Genomic DNA, 9441 nt, shown 5'->3' with positions numbered 1-9441 from the left:
CGTCGAATAAAAGATTACAGTTTCACTGCATCCTCGATGTGTAGAAAGGATACAAAACTCACAAGAGATAATAATTCCTCACATAATTCCTTTCAATTTCATAGGTTGTTGATTGTAAACTACTATTTTACAATGAGGTGCAATGCACTGATGTGCCACCAGATTGTCACATCAGTTTTGTGTTTAGTTTGAGGCTTCAATAACTGGCATGTAATTTTTAACGGCATAAAATATACAGCACAGAAACAGACCTTTCAGCCCAATCAGTCTACGCTGACGTTTATGCTCCCCTCGAACCTCCTCCCATCCTTCACCTATCAGCATAACCCTCTATCTCATTCTCACTCATGTGCTTATCTACCTTCCCATATTATTTGCCTCAACTAGTCCCCTTGATAGCAAGTTTAGAAATGACCTTTTTGTTGCCAAAGTCTAAATCGTTAACGTATATATTGAATGGTGGTCCCGCCATTCAGAATAACTCGCTTTTACCGTTGCTCTAGGTCTTGCAGCCAGCTACTTGTCCATTGACTCCAACCTTGCAGATGGTCCAACTTATCATCCTTCTCACTTTATTGATTTCCTGTTAAAGTACAGTTCAGTACCCCACCCACTTGGCAATTGACAGTGAGTGTCAGCAGGACACTAACATCATAGCCAGGTCAATAGTGTCTTCACTGAACTTCCAGCAGAAGTAGCAATCAACTCATGGGTGTGCTGGTCAACTGCACAGGTGAACTACCAGCCTACCCAAGATCGGCTAACTTAGCACCAACCTGGGAATCAGACAGTGAGACATGCCTGGTGAGTGATTCTTAGCTACTCAATGCCTCAACCAGTTAAGCCATTGAAGAGCTCAACCTTTGGATCTCTGCTTGCATTTGATAGATTGTGAGTAAACACCTGGATCTTAACTAATCCGTAAGAATACAGCAGAAACTAGATAGGCATTTCCAGGATCAAGACTGCTGCACGAGCAATGTCTGAGCCAGGAAATAATTCATCAAACCACATCTGGGCCCGAAAGCTCAAACTGGTTTAAGTTACATCGATCATACCAAGTATTGTTTTTCATTCTTATTCAACCATCATGCGAATTAAACACCAAGGCCTGAATTTTTCAGGCGGTGGGCGGGCTCAGTGGGAGCGGGCGAGGTGGTCGCGGAGCCGATCGCCACCGCGCCGCCATTTTACGTGGGCGGGCGGGCCAATTAAGACCCGTCCAACATAAGACACGCGCTCAGCGCTACCTGTGTGGGTGGGGGGAGGGGGGGGGGGGGGGGAAAGAGGGAGAGTCGGGGCCAGCGCTCTTTTGTGCATGCGCGCAAAAGAGCGCTTCAATCTACCTGAGGCACGGAGCTGCCTCGGAGATTGAATCGTTATTGAAATGATTAAATAAACGGTTTAAAAATTTAATTAAACATGTCCCCCCATGTGACTGTGTCACATGAGATGGGACATGTTTTTATATTTAGGAAAAATGTTTTATTTAATTAATAAAAGCTTTAGAAAGCGTCATCCCACTCGTGGATGAGGTTTCCTAAAAAAAACGTAAAGGCCGCTTGGGCTTTTCGCTTGCCCACCAACCTTAAGGTGGGACGGGCAGCGTTAACAATGACATTAATTACTTCCTTAATGGCCCTAATAGGCCGTTTACATATGGGCGCGTGGGCAGCAGATTCCAGCATGCCCCCGCTGAACGAAACATCGCGAGACAGCGTGATGACGTCAGGATGCACCGCCCGACATCATTGTCCGTCATTTTACGCGTCGGCGTGTCAGACCCACCCCCACACACTGACTGAAAAATCCTGCCCCAAGTTGCTGTATGGTGGAAAACGAGGTGTTACATCTTGTGACTTACACAGTCACGTTATTGCGTAAAAGTACAATCGAGAAAGGCCCAGCAGCAGTACCTGCATATATCTCGGAGCGGAGTGTGGGAAAGTTTTACAATGGCATGCTCTACTGCCACTGTATACTTTTCCAATTAAGCAGTGAAGGGAAAGGAAGGCAGCCCCCTGCAAAGCCAAAGCAAATAAAAAGGCTACAGTCAGAAACAGTCATGTGCCAATCTCTTACAGGCAATGAGTCAGATCAGATGAGCAGAGAGGATTTGACACTGCAATTCTCACCACAATAAATGCCTCAGTAAAGCACTGGCACCAAAAGTAGCCGCAGCATTACGAGATATTGAATCAGCCTCATTGCACAATACAAACCACATGCCGAAGTTGGCAGCAATATGTCCTTGGTACTTCTCTCCAACTTACAGAAGATGCTAAAAATGAGTGGAAGTGAGCATGTTTATCGAGCTTATAAAAGCAGCTCGGACGCCAGGATTTTATTAAAGTACAATAATGAGCATGGTGCTCGTGAATTGAAAAGCACCCAGCAGTACAGTTAGATTACAGAATTTGCCTTTCCAAACTTTGTGCCTGGACAGAGTGCTTCGAGTTGCATGGTACCCACGAAAAGTACAGGTGCAAGTCATTTGACATCATGAGCCAAGTGCTCGACAGAAATCCCTTAAAACATCATTCAACTACTTTTTAAACAATTCCAAGGTTTTCATTTATGTTATTTTACCCAGAGGTCCATTCCACACATTGGTCTGTTTTCTACACAAAGACTAGCTAACATTAGCCCTAAATTTGCTTTTTACTACTTTGTAGAGAAACAGTTTAGTTTGAAATGGTGTTGCAGATCTACCTGCCCACTACTAATCTCTCATCCCCTTAAACATTGCTTTAACGTCATCTCTCAGCTGCCTCATTTGAAGACTGAAAAGCTCAAGAGTTTCCAGGTTTTCTTTGACTCTGGGGGCGATTCGCTTCATGACTCTTCTCTAAAACATCTCCAGGGCTCGAATTCCTCCCTTGTGGCTTGGCGACCAGAACTTGGCAAAGTACTCAAGCTGCATGCCAACGAGGCATTTATACAGTTTGAAAGTGAAGAAGCTGCCCACTTCAAGAATTCAGACAAATTGAACAAGTTGAGCTCTCTCTGCCCATGGGATAATTAAAAGTCTTCATTGCATTAGTCTTATAAATAATCAGCCTGGATGGATACTATTTCTTTTAATTCTCTCAAGTGCATAAGAAGTCTATGCAATACAAGCTACTATACTAGAAAAATCAGAATAATAGGAGTAGTTGAAGAACAGGGTTTGATTGTATTGCAAACATTGATCTCAATTTTAGGCTTTATAAATTACATTTGAGGTTGCTAAAATACAAATGATTTGGTTAATGCAATAATTTTTTTATTTCAATATAGTCAGTCATTCACAATTCCTAGCCAGAACATTCACTTAACTCAATAGGTCTAGACATTTCAAGGTTGCAAAGACTGAAGTTCTCTTTGTCATTATGTCAAAGTAATTATTAAAACAAAATGCTCACATGTTGCATGGCACAACTAATCATCATTTATGCAAGTATCATTCAACTAAAGTTGTGTTTTACAAAATGAGGATTTAGCTAGCATTTTTAATACAATAAAAATTTAAGATGAGACTGCTCAGGTAAGCTTACTGGGGAATTACAGTCAGTTGAACAACAATCATATTCCTGATAGGAGATTACATTTGAAAAATTAATTCATTTGTTTGCTCCACAGACGCCGACTGAATATTTCCAGCATTTTCTCTTCTCCTCAAAGTCAGAATTCATCCCTGGCAGCCACTTAATTATTTTAATGTATAATTACTCTGGCTCTGTTGACATTTGTTTTTAGATTCTGTTCAATAACAGAATAGTTCAGGCTACATTTTGTTTTGCTAGCCGCTTTCAGAGAGTTGAATGGGTTGGTTTCAAGTGGGAAGTGTCAATGAGGCTGCAGACAAAAGGGATGTGTCACATGCTAGTTAAATTAAAATTGAGAAAATCCGTCTGGGCACTTAGATGACAATCACACTGCAAGTGGAGATCATTTGAGGGGAACTCCCAATAACCAGCAAATTTGCTTTTCAATCAGTTCCTCCAATTAACCATCTTCGGGATTTTGCCAGGCGTACTGAGTATTTCTGTTTTAATTTCAGATTTCCAGCATCTGCAGTATTTTGCTTTAGTTCTAATTAACCACATTGTCAAAATATAGGCAGCTAAATGGAGCCGAAACAAATATTCAAATTAATGGGATATAGTTCCAAAAATACTCTCCCTTAATAGTTATTGGGAGATCTAATAACTGGGTGATTTCGTTTCTGGTTTTAGATTTTTCAGTTTTTATTCGAATAAATCTACTGGCAAAAAGCTGGGGAAAATTTAACTATCATGGGCAGCGAAAACTTTCACTTCTCACTTCATCTATTTTATTGGTTACGTCAGGTTAAACTGAGGGTTGTGACCCCCCCAGTGGGATCGCAAGACGAGATCCTGGGGTCACGAGTTCTGTGGCAGCCATGGCTGCTGTGAAGCTCCGAATGAATGGCAACAGCTGCGAGGCCCCTTTAAATGCTTGCGCTGTTTTTAAATTGTCGGTGTGACATAAATGGCTGATGCTGAAGGCCTGCCCTGGAGAACCAACTCTCACAGGTCTCTCCCCACAACCCCTGCTCTCTCAGCTCCCACTGCGAGATCATGTCAATTTCAAAGCCCCCAACTGTGGTCCCTCACTGGAAATAAGCTTGGAAAGCACGAGGTTAATTAGTCTGTTCTGTATTCCCAAATTTTTGTTAAACACTGTACAATCTAAAAGCTACATTGACATAGTACCTTTGATATATAAGTCCCAAGGCACTTCACAGAGGAATAACAATAGGCACTAGGAATTTGTGGAAAGTTAGGGGAATTGAGCAAAAGACTTGGATCAATAGGTAAATTTTGAGAAAGCATCAGAAATAAAACAAAAGAACATGTTGTGCAGAGGAACAGAAGTTGGTTCAAATTCCTTTCTTTTAAGAAAAATCATTAAATGCAGAGATTGCACTCTGGATTTTCCCTTCAACATTCCTGGCAAATACTAGGTTTACATTCCAGGAAATTCCCAAACTCAAAAGGCAGTGAGTGCCAGCTACTCCAATTAACAGTCAGAAAATCTGAGCCAGCGAAGCAAACTGCGGTAATCTTAAAGGATTATTTTAGATTTACTTAAGTCATGCTGAAAACTTGTCTTGCGCAACAGAGGATGCAGCTGAAATACAAAAGTGGGACAAAGGCGAGGGAGAGACGAAAAGGAGAACAGAGAAAACAGAGACAAGGTAATAATTGAACAGGGCACCTCGCAAGGCAAGGGAGCAGCTGGTCAACATCCTAGAAATCCCAATAAAGTATGATTAGAATTATCACTTACTTGACATACCTTTTGATGCTATTCTGGAGATGAAATGACCTCACTGGACACAATTTTCATTTGCAACTAAATCATTCGGAGCCAAATCTCACGAGACTCCCAAAACATTAGATTGTGATGAGACGTCAAATTTCTCTGTTTTGGGATGGAAAAAAAAGTCTGTAAGAACCGATCAAAAATAATATTAAAGCAACAGTTTTATAAGAGGGAAAAAACAATCAAATAGAGATTAGTCCAGGGGATAACTAAGCTAAGGCCAAGATTTTCCATGCCTGCTGAGGTCGGGTGCGTTCGGTGGCGTGAACGGACAACACGACGAGAAGGCCAAAAGTCGGTTTCGTAACATCGTGAAACCAGTTTGCGACCATCCGCTCAGCCAGTCAATGGCGGGTATCGTTCCCCACCATCAGACATTGGGAACCTCATTGTAATACATCAGCATATCATAAGGCCAGCCCCACAGGGCCCATCCCCCGTCAGCAGGAAAACACGCCGACATGTTTCACAACAGCATATAAAAGGCGTGCACTTGGCAGGCTGCACTTCGGGACTTCAAGGTTTGTTTACCTACCTTGCTTCGGGCAGCACTCACAGTCATCAGCGCCAGGCTTCACAGGCAGCACCACATCACTTTTAGAGGGTTCACGGGCGGGTCTCTACCTACCAGATCATTCATATGTGGGTGGCTTTTCAACAGCTGCAGGGCTAGGGCTTGCTTGAGGAAGGGAGAGAAGTGGCCTCAGGCGAGAGAAGAGGCTGCAGGACGAGAGCTGTACTGGGGATGGAGGGTATCCCAGGGTGTGTGTGGGGGCACATGTTGATCTGTGTAAGCAGCCTCAAGATGGTGAGGGCTGAGGAGGCAGTCTCCAGAGGAGATGAGGCCAGGTGGGGATGTGTGAGAATGGGTGGTGATGTCCCTTGAGCTGGCAGTGAGTGAGAGGCCAGTGAATGTGTGATGGGCTTGAGTGTGTGAGTTTAGAGTGATGAGATGGTTGCCATACTCTGACTGCACGGATGAGATCATTCATCCTCTATATGCATTGGATGGCTAGCCTCTTCTGTGCAACACTGGCACAGATCACCACTGCCGCCACCTACCAAGCTGGAGTGGTAATGTAGCGACTCCTCCTACAGCCAGAGTGGGGCTAGAGGATATCACAGAATGGCCTCCACGGCATCCAAAAGGCACTTGAGGGTTGGAGTCTTCTTGCCTTTCGGGGCTGCAGTCCTGGGCTGGAAGCACTGCGCTCAGCTGTACTTTAAATGTGGCGCCTGGCGTGATGAAGCGGCGAGGTGATGGCGTGGCAGGCGAATGAGAATCTGCCCACCATGGAAATGGTGTGTTTCTCAGGAATGCATAAGTAATGTGGCGGGTTTGGGACGAGACAGCATGAAAACCCGCCAGTGCGGCCGGCGGGTAGTTACCACACTTAGGGTGGAATCGTCTCAGATTTGCACTAAGCCTTTAAATCAGATAAGATTAGAACTTCTCATGAAATGATGCATCTGTGGCTCAGTTCATAGCACCCTCGCCTTTGAATCAGAGGGTTGTGGGTTCATGTCCCATTCCCGGAAACCAAGAACTGTGATTGTACTCGAAAGAGTTGCAATCTGTGACTGTTGATAACTCGAAAGAGTTTCCACTTCTCTCCTCCAGACTTTTGTCCCTTACACATTGCCTTTCATGACCACGACACACCCCACCCCATACCCTATTTTCCTCCTCAGTTAGACGTGTTAATATTTGCTCTCATCATCCAAAATTCTGAGCTAGCAAGAAAACATGAATTCGCTTTCATATTTCAGGTGGGGTGGAGTTTATTTGTGATGCACAAGGTGTTACAACCATGTGGGACAAGTTGGGTGGACCAGAGTACCTTTACCTGTCCATCACCATTGTTCATAAGGATCATGTTCCCTCAGGACGTCCCAAAGCACTTCGCAACCAATTACTTTTGAAGTGTAGTCAAGATTGTTACATGGTCAGCCATTTTGCACACAGCAAGGAACCATAAAGAACAAATAAATGAACGAATGACCAGGGAGCATGGCTTTGGGGATGTTGCTCAAGTCACAGGATAGCAAGCATGAGAATAATCCCTAGCTAAGTATTCACCTTCCTAGCCCAGCAGCATTTTTCATAGCTCTCACATTCAGAGTGAAATTAAGCATCTTGACACAGATCAGAGATAAAATTCAAGGCATGGCTTATCTGCATCCCTCATACCAGGAATTTACCCACTGAGCCATCAGGAGGATCTGCGGCAGGAGTTTTAACAAGATTCAAACTTAAACTCCGCAGTCCATTAGTCAAACCACACCTCGGTGCTGTACCCAATTTTGATCACAGAGCAAAAGGAAGACACTTGAGCTAACAAGGCAATGCAGAGAAGAACTACGAGACCATCCCTGTCATTAGAGGAAAGGCTAATAATTAGGCTTTACAACATGCAACTGAGGGGTTATCGTGTACAAGATTAAAGGTGATACACATTCTGATTAGTGCAGGACTGCCTGTTGAATGGTTTCTCAAGTATGTTGCAATCTCAAAATTGCTAACCTTATTATACTAGTGTGAAAAATTACCACACACAGATAGTAGATTTGCTGTACTAGACCACACCACACTCAGCTTATTCACTAAACAAGTTGCCCCCAAGATAACTGCAAAGCAATATCTAGTGTGTGCCATATACTCTACTTTGGTTTCCAACAGTACCCTTCTTAGTGATTTCTCCCCACCTCCTCTTTCTGAATGTGCAGATACCTTGCTGGTATGTGAATCCACAGGAACTGGGTGACCAAGGCCCCATCTGTCCTCAGGTGAACGTAAATGATCCCATGACACTATTTCAAAGAAGAACAGGGAACATCTCTCCAGTGCCCTGGCCAATATTTATTCCTTAACCATGCCTGAAAAAAATTCCTGATCATTAGCATATTGCTGATTGTGGGAGGTTGCTGTGTTCAACTTGACTGTCACATTCCCTACACAGCAGTGGCTAATACCTCAAAAATACTTAATTGGCTCCACAGAGCCACAGGAGATCCTGAAGTCACGAAAAGCACTATATAAATTATCTTCCTTTTATTTTATATACCTGTACAAGATAACGTCTCAGTTGCATGTTGTAAAGCCAATTATTAGTCTTTCCTCTAATGTCAGGGATAGTTTCATCTGCATTGCCTCGTCAGCTCAAGTGTCTTCCTTTTTCTCTGATCAGAATCGGGTACAGCACCAAGGTGGGGTCTGACTAATGCACTGCTGAGTTCAAGCAGTAGCTCTGCAGACTTATAACCTTAGATTTTGGCCACACAGTTCAGCAATCTATTTGCTTCCTGTTCTGCAGTGTTCAGGAATATTTGGCATTGAATACACTAACACACTTAGATCACTTTCAACTTCACCTTAATGTATTTTGACACCATTCACAAAGCAATTAAGTTATTCAGTTATTATTCCTACATTATTGAACAATAAGGAAGGATATGTCCCAGTGTAATGATTAATACACAAACCATAGCCTTTGTGACATGGGGAAAATGATCTGTTGAAGTGCAGCTCAGCACTTGGTACCTCAATACTTGTTCAAGCAGCTTTAGGATGCAGTATATCAAACAATGAAACTCAAGGTTAGATCAACTCTATAGGAACAAGTATAGGCCATTTAGTACCTCAAGTCCGTTCCACCTGCCATTCAATTAGATCATGGCTGATCTATATCTTAATTTCATCTGCCTTGGTTCTGCGATGCTTATTAGATACAAGAAACTGGGCCCATCAACACTTGGGTACTGAATGCCCTTAAGAGCTGAAAACTGGCATTCACGCTACACACGCAATAGTGGGCGACTTGGGAAGAGGCGGAGGAGGAGGATACCTGCTCTGGGTGTCCAGGTAGTAATTCTCCTACCTGAACATCAGCGAAGAAGGGTGTGAGAGATATCGGCATGTCAGTAAGGTTGTCCTCACTGAATTCTGTTACCTGCCACAGCCACAACTGCAATCGCAGGGCACAGCAAACAACCCATCACCCCTGGCTGTGAAGGTGACCACGGCAATGAATTTTAATGCGTTTCATTCTTTCTAGGCTGGAGCTGAAGATATTTGCAACATCTCACAGTTTGCCATCCACTGCAGCTTAA

At 43.4% G+C, this 9441-nt stretch overlaps 1 protein-coding gene across 4 annotated transcripts in view; it reads right to left on the bottom strand.

The window, feature by feature from the left end:
* Positions 1-9441, bottom strand: part of rassf4a (Ras association domain family member 4a) — a 244194-nt gene that overhangs the window by 212387 nt on the left and 22366 nt on the right. For 2 of the 4 annotated variants that reach the window (XM_078530748.1, XM_078530750.1), the window contains exon 2: positions 5296-5430. The gene's annotated coding sequence lies outside the window, so the exon portion shown is untranslated. The remainder of the gene's footprint in view (positions 1-5295; positions 5431-9441) is intronic. The other 2 variants (XM_078530747.1, XM_078530749.1) reach the window with 1 other exon arrangement.

Source organism: Cetorhinus maximus, chromosome 27, assembly GCF_964194155.1.
Source record: "Cetorhinus maximus chromosome 27, sCetMax3.hap1.1, whole genome shotgun sequence".
Taxonomy (NCBI): Eukaryota; Metazoa; Chordata; class Chondrichthyes; order Lamniformes; family Cetorhinidae; genus Cetorhinus; species Cetorhinus maximus.
The sequence above is the reverse complement of the archived record's forward strand: the minus strand, read 5'-3'. Positions and strand labels throughout refer to the sequence as shown.